We start from the raw sequence: 13,174 nt of genomic DNA on the forward strand, positions 1-13,174 counted from the left end.
AACAAGAAGATTTAATGTGATGTGATCCTACCGACCATCATGTTCAAAAAAAACATGCTCACAACTTTGAAGTTCTTCCATGATGATTCTAAGGGAGTTCTTCCTTATTTTATTACTTATTTACTAATTTATGCTTTATATGTGTTATAAGCATGCTTTTACATTCTAAACTATGCTTGAATATTCATATATTGTCCTATGTTTGCATCCTATATGATATTCATGCATGTCACATCTTTAATTAGCTTGTTTCATGCATATGTTACACATTCCTTACTTATGTTATCATATAAATTGCATTATTATATTAGCCATGGAATCATGTGTTACATTTGAATGTTACTTATTATTTATTCATGAACTTCAGCATTGTAACTTATATACATTTTGTATTTAGTGGAATGTACATTCAAGGCAATCCAATGGACAGTTCACGTCACTTATATTGATCGCCACTTTTGAACATGTTAAAAGCATCTTTGTGTGATGAAGTCTTCTTAACATTTAATCTCCTATCTCTTATATTTCCAACTCACTTTGAATCGAATCAATCCGATATTGGGAGCTTGAGATATGCCCAGATTATTGAAGATAGTGCAGGCTGGAAATAAGTACGGGATTTGCAACCATTCATCTCCTTCAAAGTATTTATGCATGAGAGGCATTAATTGAGACATGCATGGACGAAAAAAGAGTATTAAAATGAATCAGAACATTTTTTAGAAGGTACAAGGTTTCATTCAAAGGCTTTTAAGTTCATCCATTCATGCATATTCATGCAAGAAGCCAAATAGTCATGTTCACACAAGGGGGAAGAATTTCAGCCAAGATACATTCATGAACATTCATCCATAGAAGAAAAATCAAACATGTTCACACATGGGAGGAAGGATTCAGCCATGAAGATACATTCATGAAGATTTATTCATTAATTCATCATACATTCACCATTGACCGTACATTGTATTTCCTAAGGGATGAACATTCATCCATGAATGTTCAATCATTAAATCTTGTATGTTCATCCTAGACATCTCTTAGGCCTATAAATAGCTTTCCATTTCATTTGTAAGAACCAATTGACTTTGTTTAATCAAATATTTGTGAGAGTTTCTCTCTTTAGTTCTTAAATGAACTTTATCGACTTATCAAGCTTATGCTTGTGGCGTCACCCCTATCTATTTCATCCTGATACTTCTGGTTCCTATCTCTTTATAGATAGTGGATCAAAGTCCTTGTTTACCATCCCTTAAAGAAGTAATATAAATTATGAGTCTTTGTTCTTTAACATTGGTTCTTCTTTGAGATACTACTTTTCATATTCATCTCCATCACCTTCATTCTACTTCCATTACCATACTTTATCATTTCCTTTAAACATATCACCAAATTATATATATTATCCACTGCCATATTTATCTTTCCATTTCATTACTTCCATTTAACTATTTTTTTAGCTTTCTTGTTTGTACAGGATCCTTTTTGCTTTCCTAGATCGAAACAATCAAAGGTACAACCTTGACTTCACCATCCATCCAAATGAGGCTAGGTTGAACTACATCAAATGGTAATCAGAGCTAAGGTGGATTGCAACAAGAACAAGCAAAAACAATCCTACCATTCAATAAAAAGAAAATCAAAAAGAGAAGTGCCAAAAAAAATCAGCAAGTTAATCCCAACATCAACAAGGGATTTTATGTGGAAAAAAACTAAAGAAAGGAAACAAAGAAAGCAAAATGCAAAGAAGTGCCAAAGGTGACAATCAACATCATTATTCCAACCGATCCTAAAGAAGTCTTCAAGACCTTTGATTGTTTCTTCTAGGTAGGTGGTGAGTATCTTTGCATAGCAAGTGAACCTTTTTTTTCTTCCTTTTATAAGACCACCCTTCATTATTTAATCTTTCTACCTTTCTATTTTTCCCTCTACACTAACGAACTTTTCAGTCGACGTCCATAGCACTTGAAAGGTTTCGAGTTAGCTCTTTTAAGAACTTTACAAGAGAGGAACGATGAGAAAAAGGCTAATCAAGTGTGTGAGATCAGAAGGGGAATTGAAAAAGCCAATTTATATTACCGAGTGCAAACATGAGCGTTGAGTAGAGCATCATCATTTTTTTGGAGTGATCGTGAGGATTTGTGAGTGATTATTAGTAAGGTCCTTTCATCTTATTCAACTATTAATTTTTCACTAACAATTCTCCCATATTTCGAATGGAATATGGACATCAAAGGAGGAATCCATTTCATACTCGTTTTCATGTGAATGATAGAGTATGCCTTGTAGCCATTGATGGTGGAAGTTGTGCAAATCTTGCAAGCACATACATGGTCGAGAAGTTGGGGCTTATAACATTCAAACATCCCAGTCTGTATGTTTTGCAAGGACTAAATGAAGATGAAGAGTTAGAAGTCATAGAGCAAGTACTTGTGTCATTTTCAATTGGGAGATGTGAAGATAAAGTCTTGTGTGATGTTGTTTCCATGAATTCAAGCCATCTACTCCTCGGACGTCCTTGGCAGTTTGATAAACGAGCATTGTATGATGGGTTCTCCAATGAGTATTCATTCAAACACCAAGGGATAAATATCACGTTGGTTCCAATGTGCCCAAATCAAGTCAATGAATGCCAAGTTATCGTCAAATCACGTATAGAGGAATGGAAGAAAACTAAAGCCATGAAGAAAGTTGAAAATATTAAATTTGGGAGCAAAGAGGGAAGTACGTGTAGAAGAGAAAATGAAAAGATTGCAAGTGATGCTGTGGTTAAAAGATATGGTGGAGTTGAACATGCACAAATCAAAGAAGAACATTGTGAGTAAACTAGGACATTTGGAGTTGAAAATGAGAGTGATTTTGCATGAGAAAGCCAATGGAGTAATTGAAAATAAGAGTAAGAGCATTGAGAGTGAAGATGAGTGTATTGAAAAACATGAGCATGAAAGAAAAGAATGTGAGGAGAAGGAAGTTTTGGTTTATACTAATCAATGTTTTTCTTCTATTCATTCTTTGAATTTGCAGGTTATTCCAAGGGACATTCAAGATGATTCAAACGTCATTTCTTTTGAAATTCCAAAAGATGTGTCACTTGAAATTATAAAGAACATGTTCATTAACCTTCAAAAAACATTCACCTCATACTCAAGATCGAATGAACCTTATGAAAGGGAAGATTCAATGAACATAACCATGGAGAACATTAAGAGTCCAAACTCATTCATTCATGAATTTAATCCTTTCCTTTTCTTTGATTCTAAGTTATCTACTTCTAACTTTGTTTTATTTTTTAGGTTGTTGATTCAAAACAAAAGACTTGAACATGTGAAGCATTTTGAGCAAAGAAAATGGTGCAAGATGAGAATAAAAGAAATTCCAATCCAACGAAGATCCAAGTTGTTCCCTTATGTACCAAGCATCAATTTGGGGAAAATCGCCTTAAAGCAGGGGGAGATGATGTGATCCTACCGACCACCATGTTCAAACAAAACATGCTCACAACTTTGAAGTTCTTCCATGATGATTCTAAGGGAGTTCTTCCTTATTTTATTACTTATTTACTCATTTATGCTTTATATGTGTTATAAGCATGCTTTGACATTCTAAACTATGCTTGAATATTCATATATTTTCCTATGTTTGCATCCTATATGATATTCATGCATGTCACATCTTTATCACATCTTTAATTAGCTTGTTTCATGCATATGTTACACATTCCTTACTTATGTTATCATATAAATTGCATTATTATATTAGCCATGGAATCATGTGTTACATTTGAATGTTACTATATTTTTTCATGAACTTCAGCATTGTAACTTATATACATTTTGTATTTAGTGGAAGGTACATTCAAGGCAATCCAATGGACAGTTCACGTCTCTCATATTGATCGCCACTTTTGAACATGCTACAAGCATCTTTGGGTGATGAAGTCTTCCTAACATTTAATCCCCTATCTCTTATATTTCTAACGCACTTTGAATCGTATCAATCCGATATTGGGAGCTCTAGATATGCCCAGATTACTGAAGACAGTGCAGGCTGGAAATAAGTACGGGATTTGCAACCATTCATCTCCTTCAAAGGATTTATGCATGACAGGCATTAATGGAGACATGCATGGACGAAAAAAGAGTATTAAAATGAATCAGAACATTTTTTAGAAGGCACAAGGTTTCATTCAAAGGCTTTTAAGTTCATCCATTCATGCATATTCATGCAAGAAGCCAAATAGTCATGTTCACACAAGGGGGAAGAATTTCAGCCAATATACATTCATGAACATTCATCCATAGAAGAAAAATCAAACATGTTCACACATGGGAGGAAAGGATTCAGCCATGAAGATACATTCATGAAGATTTATTCATTAATTCATCATACATTCACCATTGACCGTACATTGTATTTCCTAAGGATGAACATTCATCCATGAATGTTCAATCATTAAATCTTGTATGTTCATCCTAGACATCTCTTAGGCCTATAAATAGCTTTCCATTTCATTTGTAAGAACCAATTGACTTTGTTTAATCAAATATTTGTGAGAGTTTCTCTCTTAGTTCTTAAGTGAACTTTATCGACTTATCAAGCTTATGCTTGTGGCATCACCCCTATCTATTTCATCCTGATACTTCTGGTTCCTATCTCTTTATAGATAGTGGATCAAAGTCCTGTTTACAATCCCTTAAAGAAGCAATATAAAGTCTGAGTCTTTGTTCTTTAACATTGGTTCTTCTTTGAGATACTACTTTTCATATTCATCTCCATCACCTTCATTCTACTTCCATTACCATACTTCATCATTTCCTTTAAACATATCACCAACTTATATATTTTCCGCTGCCATATTTATCTTTCCATTCATTACTTCCATTTAACTATTTTTTTAGCTTTCTTGTTTGTGCAGGATCCTTGTTGCTATCCTAGATCGAAACAATCAAAGGTACAACCTTGACTTCACCATCCATCCAAACGAGGCTAGGTTGAATTACATCATAATGACTAAAGCCTTGGGTGTACATCATATGAATATCTAGTTTTCCAAGTTGGGGTTTAAAGACATTTTTGCAACCACCAACTTGAGGGGGAGTGTAGAAAGTGTTAACTAGTTTTAGTGTAGTTGCATAATCTGTTTGTTTGTTAAGTTTTTTAGCTTTCAGTTATTAATTAGTTATAGGAGTTTTTTGTATATAAATAGGACCTATTTGTTGTAATTGGGAGATTGAGGGAATAAATATAATTCTGCCCAAATATTGAATTTTAACACATGACTTTATTGATTTCTTGTGTGCAAAACATTTGATTGTTCGGTTCTGGTACAGCTCTTTTTCGATCATGCACAAGGCCGGAATCATAGATAATCATAAACAAAACATTTTTAACACATTTCAAATTGTTCGTTATACAAGTCTGGTTAAAGTATGTATAGGATGTTCTTTTTTTCCTCAACTTGTCATGGTTGTGCGTTTGTTGTTCTGGTTTGCATATATTGCTTGTCATGAGTTGGTTTTTTCCTTAAAATCCAAATGAACCAACATTTATGTTACTTGTATATAATGTGAGTATTGAACATACATGACACATGTATATTCAAATCTTCAAAGTTTTTGAGTCGTATCTTTAAAATTCATGTATGAATATATTGAATACAAATTTTGAAACATAAAAATGGAAAAACGTAACACTTCAATCAAACGTAGCATGGATTAACTTTACACTGACGACCATGTGATCAGAATCTTTTCCCATCAACGTAAAGCTAAACTCTTTTTTACGATGGTGAACTTGAGCTTAAAAGAATATAACAAAAAAAACTTTGAGCGGAATGATTGGAACCTGCACGGGCAGAGCCCACATGATTTCTAGTCATACCCCATAACCACTCGGCACGCCCACCGCTGCAGTGGCAGTTCGAAAATAAGTTTAATTATGTATAAAATTATTTTTATTATTATTGTCAGGGTTCGTGGATTTAGGTCCGTGACTTGTGTGCATGAGCCCGCAGAAGAGGTTCTCTGCGCAGACTTGGGCTTGACAGGGCAAGCTAAATTGGTCCGTTCTTGGAGAACGCTAGTTTCGTGAAGGATTAAGTCTGAGGGTATCTGAGACAAAAGTGACGAGGGTGTTACAGGGTTTGATGTGGGCAATTTTCGAGGCTCGTGGAATTCGAATCGAGACATGTGTGCACGAATATCTGTAGAAAAGTCGTACGGGGTATCAGGCCTGCTCAAAACCATCAGACCTAACACATTCCTTAGAAGTTTCTAGAATGAATAATTATCTCATCGAATTTAAATTTTCAGATAAGATTCTGATAGGATTTCATTTCAATCTAGATCGTTGATTTAATTCATCTAAACCGTTAGATCTGAGGGAGCTCAACTATAAATAGGAGCCTCCCTCCTCATTTGTAAACATTCAATTCATTCATTCTCTTCAGAGTAATACAACTCAGGCATTTACTCTAAGTTTCTCTCTAGTTGCTTGTTTCTTATGACTTAGTCCTTTGTTTCCTTTGTTTCGAAAGCTACATAGCTTTATGAGGGACTTAGCTTCATTAGCTTTGTTTCCGACACTTAGCTTTTTCAAGCAGTGTTTCTCTTTTGTCCGTAAAGCCTTTGTGCTTTGTTGCCTCTCTTCGTGGTTAGATAGCTCCGACAATGTTTACTTTCCATAAGAGTTGTTTAATCTTGTTGGTTTTGAAGAGCCTCAAGTGTGTTAGCATCCGCATCTTTTTTAACCTTTGGTGGGTTTGATCGTCGCTTAGTGAGTTGATTTCTCACTAAGACGCGGTTAAAGCTGACTTAGGCGCCACTTCAACACAAGAAAGCGTCTAAAGCCGCACAGATCCGCTAGTTGAATTCTAGCCCCGTGACATTATTAATCCATTTTTTTATGCTTCATTTGGATGATTGTTGGAAGGCTGTTAAGTCTCAAAGCATAGTTTCTCAGTTCAGTCTTCTTTGCTGAGAACAGTAACCATCAAATGAAAATCATTGCTTTAGACTTCCCTTTGGAATTCTTCTCTTTGTTTTCATCAAAAAGCCTTTCTTCTTAATGGGTTCCCTTCGAATCATTGCTTTCTGAGTTTTTTTCCCACTGTTATGTGTAAATGTTTTTTTGTAGTTGATTTTCAAGTTTTAAGCGTGAAATCGAAAGTGGGAATTCAAAAAAATTTATCTTTCAACAATTCTTTGTGATGTAACCTTAGTTTGCTTCTTTGTGCCTCCTTTGGTTTAGGTAGTATATTGCAGTTTGCTTATGACCTATTTGATGTTTTGCAGGGAGAGGGGGTCCCTTTTATGTGTATGATTTCATATCTGAAGTGAAGAATTAATAACATGGCTTCCACATTGTTCAGAACTATTCGAATCCACCCATTTTGCTCTACCCAACTGCATTGTTTAGCAGCAGGAATGGTGCTCTTTACTTCAAATGAAAAGTTGTCAAACTCAAACCGCCTCACAAGAAAAGCAGCAGCCTCCCAAAGCTAAAGTTCCACAACATGCTCTGAAGAAAACAGTGGATAATCACGAGAGGCTATGAAGCAATCATCGGAAACGAGACATATGTCCAGCTTTCGAATCTCACCCTTTTGTAGTTGTCCTTACAATTATGGATCCGAACCAAATACCAGTATCTGTCCCATTTGCATAGGATTGCCTGGTGCCTTGCCGGTTTAAATTCGAAGTCATTGAATTCGCAGTGAAATTCGGACTTGCTATTAATTGCAAGCTATCTCTAAACTCAAGGTTCGATAGAAAGCAGTATTTTTTCCAGACCTTCCAAAGGGTTACCAAATTTCCCAGTTTGATATCCCATCGCAACTGGTGATTACATTGATCTGGATCCTGCTTGAGTTCGGAGGTGGTCATAGGAAGTTTGGGTATCACGTCACATGGAGGAGAGGAGAATGATGGGAAGCTGCTTCATTCTGGCAAAGGGGCACAGGTAATTACTTCCCTAACATTGATATAAATATATTTATTTGTCAGATTGCTGGAATCTGGCCATATTCGGTGTAGGTTTACTTGAGTTCTTTAACATTCGACTTTTATCGTTTAGTTATGCATTTGTAGTGGTAGTTCATATTGTTGGCTTGTTAATAGGAAATAATAATGCAATTGCTTTTTCCTTTGCTTTTGGCCTCCATAACCAATTTTAGATGGTTTTGGAGGCAGTTTACTGTCTCGGTCTTTTGCTTATTTACATTGTTGGTTGTCTTTTGCAGGTTGATCTAAATAGAGCAGGAGTGCCTTTGCTAGAGATAGTTTCTGAACCTGATATGAGAACTGGAATTGAAGCTTCTGAATATGCAGCAGAATTGCAGAGGGTGGTTCGATACTTGGTGGTTGGCAATGGGATATGCAAGAAGGCTCACTTCGCTGTGATGTAAATGTATCAATTCGGCCAATTGGACAATAGGATTTTGGAACAAAGGTAAATAGTTGCTTGCAAAACTGTGCCTGAATTAGTGAGATCTATGGTTCACATACTCTTTCTAACAGTTTTGAAATTTGATTTAATGGCCTTCTATTAATATTTTGTTGTGTTTATGATTTAATACTCTGCTCTGAGATAATTACCTCATTCTGTCTCATTTATTGTGTAAAGTAAAAGAAATCTTAATATCAAGTTAGTAGTGTAGTCTAAGAAATATGATTGACCATTTACTTCGTTGTTACTAATGTACTCCACAATCCTTTGTTCCCTTTCATGGAAAACTGTTACAATGAGGACAAAGGAAGGACTTTCGGATTATCGATATTTCCCTGAACCAGACCTTCTTGAAGTTATTCTCACTCAGGAATATGTTGATGGCATTCAAAAACTCATTTCCAGAACTCCCGAGATAAAGCGTCGTAGGTATGAAAATATGGGGATGAGCATGCAGGATGTTCTTTTCCTTGCAAATGACATGAATGTAAGTCCTGAAATGAACTATTCTTTGTTCATAATAGCTGTGGTAATATATCAGCATCCAGTTAAGATAGTGGTAGCAAGCTTTTTTGTTTGTACCTTGTTGAATTTTCTTGAAATATTTACTTAAATTCCTTACATGTCCTCTTAAAATTACCTTGCTTGGGAATCATAAGAAAATGATCTAAATCGGCCTTGTTCTTAACAATTAATATCTGAGGTTGCAGAATATTTTGATGCAACTCTTTCAAGTGGTGCCGACTTAAAGCTGGCTGCCAATTGGATCATGGGTAAGGGTAATATTGCTGCCTATACGAAAAACGAAAAATTGTCCATTAATGAGATCAAACTTACACCTAAAGAGCTAGCGAAGTTGATAGCTTCCGTTAAAGGTGGTACTATCAGTGGAAAGATTGGAACAGGTAAGTTTTCCTTCTTTTAACGGGTGAAACAGTTCAAACTTTGGTGAGTCTGGTAGCTGTTTTCAATTTGCAGGTATTAAACACATGAATTAGAAAGGAAAAAAAGAAGCATTTCGAATATTTCAACATAAAATCCTTATTCTTCGTTAGTGTTAATGATAATTGGATTTCTAAACAACTAATACGTGCAGATACTATTTGAGCTGCTAGCCAAAGGCTGTACCGTCAAGGGACTCATAGAAGAGGACCTAGTTCAGGCAAGTTAGATCCATTGTTTTCTTTTAGAAATGTCTTGTCTCTTAGAGATTACGAGACACGTACCAACATTTTCAGAAAAAATGATCCTGTTGAGATTGGGAAAATGATAGGCAAAGTGATTTCAGAGAATCCAAAGCAGCTAGAACAATACCACTGCGGAAAAACTAAGCTACAGGACTTTTTTGCTGGCCAGGGCACGTTAAATTTACACAAAAGTTACATTGCATCTGCTTGTATGAATTTATTGCTATTCTCCTACTGAAAATAGTGACCATATGCAGGTAATTAAACTATAAAAAGGCAAAGCAAACCATCCTGGCCTATTGAACAAAATCCTTTCGGAAACACTATATGCAAAAGGCTGAAGGTTTTATAGGTACGTATCTGCATGTGCACTGAGACATGTTTGCTTTTGATCTACATTACAGTAACTTTTCATTTTTCTTATATTATTCGTGTCTGAATCATATTCGAACATGGTTTTGGAGTATGATCCCCAAATACATGGGAAAAAAAAAAGAAAACTAGTCTTGTTTGTTGATACGGACCGCAAACTGCAAGGTGGGGGAAGTGGAACATATTGAAGTCTGATTCATTTGCTTAGTTTTCAATACCGAGTTCATGTAATACCTGCATTTGTGATTAAATTGAATTATCTCGAATGAGTTCCGAGAATAATTAAGATAAAAACATGATAGTTTAAACACTAATTTATAATAAAACCATTTATTTTTGTATATAAAACATGGTTTTGTTGGCATTGACCAAGTCTAAAGGGTTCACCAAAGTTAGCAAATACAACCAGAGGGGACTGATTCGTAACCACACCCTCCCCCCCAAAAAAAAAACAAAAAAAAAGCTCAAAGCCATCCGATCACAAAATTAAATCAAAACCATGTGTTAATATGGTAAACTTCATGAAAAGCTCACCACCACCAAAATAACAACCTCATATTACATTCCATTGTTTCCACTTCAATCCAAAAACCTCTATCCTGCTGGTTCTGGTGGTGGTGGTTTTGAATTGTTTTTGCTGCTGGTTTGAGGGCCATTGATGGTGACTCCATCGGCTTGGAAAGTAATGGTGGTAGCTGACCCAACTCCCCACTCTGCGGCAGCTCTCCAATACGCACTGTCCCACGCATTGCTGGAGCAAGATGAACTCGTCCTTCTCCATATCGAGACCAAAGCAATTGGAAGAAACCATTGACTACTTTCCTGAGGAGGCCAAGCCTTGCTTCGGGTGCCGGTGCAAGTGCCATGGCGCCTAATTTTGTTTCTGATGGGGGTTCGACCGACGTGAATTTTCTTGACCAAATGAAATATGCATGCAGGATTGCTCAGCCTAATATCCCTGTACGTATAGAGAAATTGACCGGATGGCAAAGACACGGATGGCAAAGATAAGACTCAGGTTATCCTTTCTAAATCAAAGAGTTGAGTTTCATAGCCTTACTCTTCTATTTCATTTTCTTAAAAAAAACCGGACTTACACATATAAGCAGTTTGGTACACGTGCGATGGCCCTTTACACCGTCGAGAGTCTGGACAGCATTCCTAAACACTCGTAACGATTATTTTCTGTTTACAGCTATAAGCGGCCTACCGGAAATTCGAAGGCATCGAAACTGCTAGATACGGTAGAGTTTTTTTATTGAAAACAGCTCCTGCAACTGTGTTGCGGTGCAGAAAAAGGGACAACAAGGTTATGTCCTCAACTCCAAGACCCAAAAGAATTTCTGGCTCTTGGCTTGAAAAAAAAGTACAACTTGGTCAGCTTGATTTATTCAGATTTCTGTTGTCAGGACCATAATTCTCAGAATCGTCTTCTAAAAATAGTTCACCTGGGCCAAAGTTTTCTTGTTCATGCATCTCGATTGTAGGGTCATGGTACGAAGCGTTGTATTCGTCTAGACTTAGAGATTCACCATGTCCAAGGATTTCCTTTTCCTCTACTTTCCTAATGCATTGGCATTCCTCTGAGTCGTCCACTATTTCATGGAGTCGAATACATTGATGGTGACGCTTTGCTCTCCTACTCGCATTGTGAATTCTCCATTTCACAATCTATTAGGATTCTTCTAATGGCTAAAAAGGGTCGTCCCAAAATTATAGGTGCGTTTTCATCGGTTTCGCAGTCCAAGATGAGGAAATCAACTAGATACATTGATGGTGACGCTTTGCTCTCCTACTCGCATTGTTTTACAGTTTAGTGACCCCTTTTGCCCACTCCTCTGGGGTATTTCCTATACCAGCATTTTTAAAGGCTTGACTAATCCTTTCAAAACCATCACGCATGGCTTTATCTCCCTATTCAATTTATCATTTTCATTCCTCAAATGATGAACTTGAGCTTCGTACTTTAGCAAATCTTCTTCCCTCCTAGACGTCCCCACTGACACCCTTACCTTTGAACACTTTTGGCTCCGCCTTAAGAGGACAATCAACTACCAAATAGTTGACCTTTCATCTCAAACTCATACTCCATGATCTAAAAGATGTTGGACTCGATGCTTGAAAGCGGAGCAGTTCTCGATGGAATGTCCTTAAGCTCCGGTATGATATTCACAACGAACATTGATGTTATACCAATTTGGATATGGAGTCTGTCAAGGTTTCACATAATGCAGGGCCACCTCTCGGGCTTCTAAAAGCTTATCATACAACTCCTTATATGATATAAGGATAGAATCAAAATTAGAGTCACCTCTTGGTTTGGATTGAACTGGAGTCTTTAGGTTTATTTCTCCTAATGTTGAAAGTAGGCTCTCAGGCACCAACGAGTTATGATTACATGGCTTCTTCTCATCTTTCTGAACTTCCACCGTTGTCACCATTTCCTTGGTGTCTCCAGACAACTTGTTGATACGAATGATGATTATACGTGATTTTTCAAATCCGCTAGAATCAACTTGCTCTAAAGTAACCCCTTGTGTAATTAACATCGCGTGATTGTTTTCATTGAACTCTTTCTTTCTTTTTGCAAAAGTCTCTTTTTCTTTGGCCAAAGCAGTTATTCTATCCATCATCTTGGACGTTTGCTCCCTCATATTACTTATCTCCTTATGCTCTTCGTCAGACATACGATCTTTGGGTGCACAATTCTCCACTATTCTCGAGATTCCTCAGATGACATTCACTAGTTATGTTATAGTCTACTTGATCATGAAGCCCTTTGTCCATCATAAAAACATTTTACTTTGATGACCACACACAAATCAACACTTATGAAAAATGTTATGATAATGTGATGCAAGCAGAAAAAAAGGCAACGCAAAAAATAATTTAGTACAAATAAGATAACAAAGTGACAAGAATTATTATAAAATCAATAATAACAAAATAAAAATTTTAATGATCTAATGCAAAACAAGAATGCAAATGCACAAAGAGTTAATTCCAAAAGCGACCACCATAGAACAATCTTCATCAGACCATAAGATTTCTCTACACTAGACAGACAAGATCGTCCGTCTACTCACAAAGACCATCATGGTATAAGATTTACATTTGGAGACGCAACTTTCCTTTTAACTTCAAAGTTCGAATCAACAATAACAATAAATAGA

General features: G+C 36.3%; 2 pseudogenes; both read left to right on the plus strand.

Moving 5' to 3' along the window:
• The first annotated feature begins 7,293 nt into the window (after nt 1–7,293).
• Nucleotides 7,294–9,970, plus strand: LOC120136972 (annotated as a pseudogene).
• A 646-nt stretch (nt 9,971–10,616) lies between these two features.
• LOC120136973 lies at nt 10,617–11,360 on the plus strand (annotated as a pseudogene).
• Nucleotides 11,361–13,174: the final 1,814 nt, after the last annotated feature.

This window comes from Hibiscus syriacus, unplaced genomic scaffold (genome assembly GCF_006381635.1).
Source record: "Hibiscus syriacus cultivar Baekdansim isolate YM2019G1 unplaced genomic scaffold, ASM638163v2 tig00110641_pilon, whole genome shotgun sequence".
NCBI classification, from domain to species: domain Eukaryota; kingdom Viridiplantae; phylum Streptophyta; class Magnoliopsida; order Malvales; family Malvaceae; genus Hibiscus; species Hibiscus syriacus.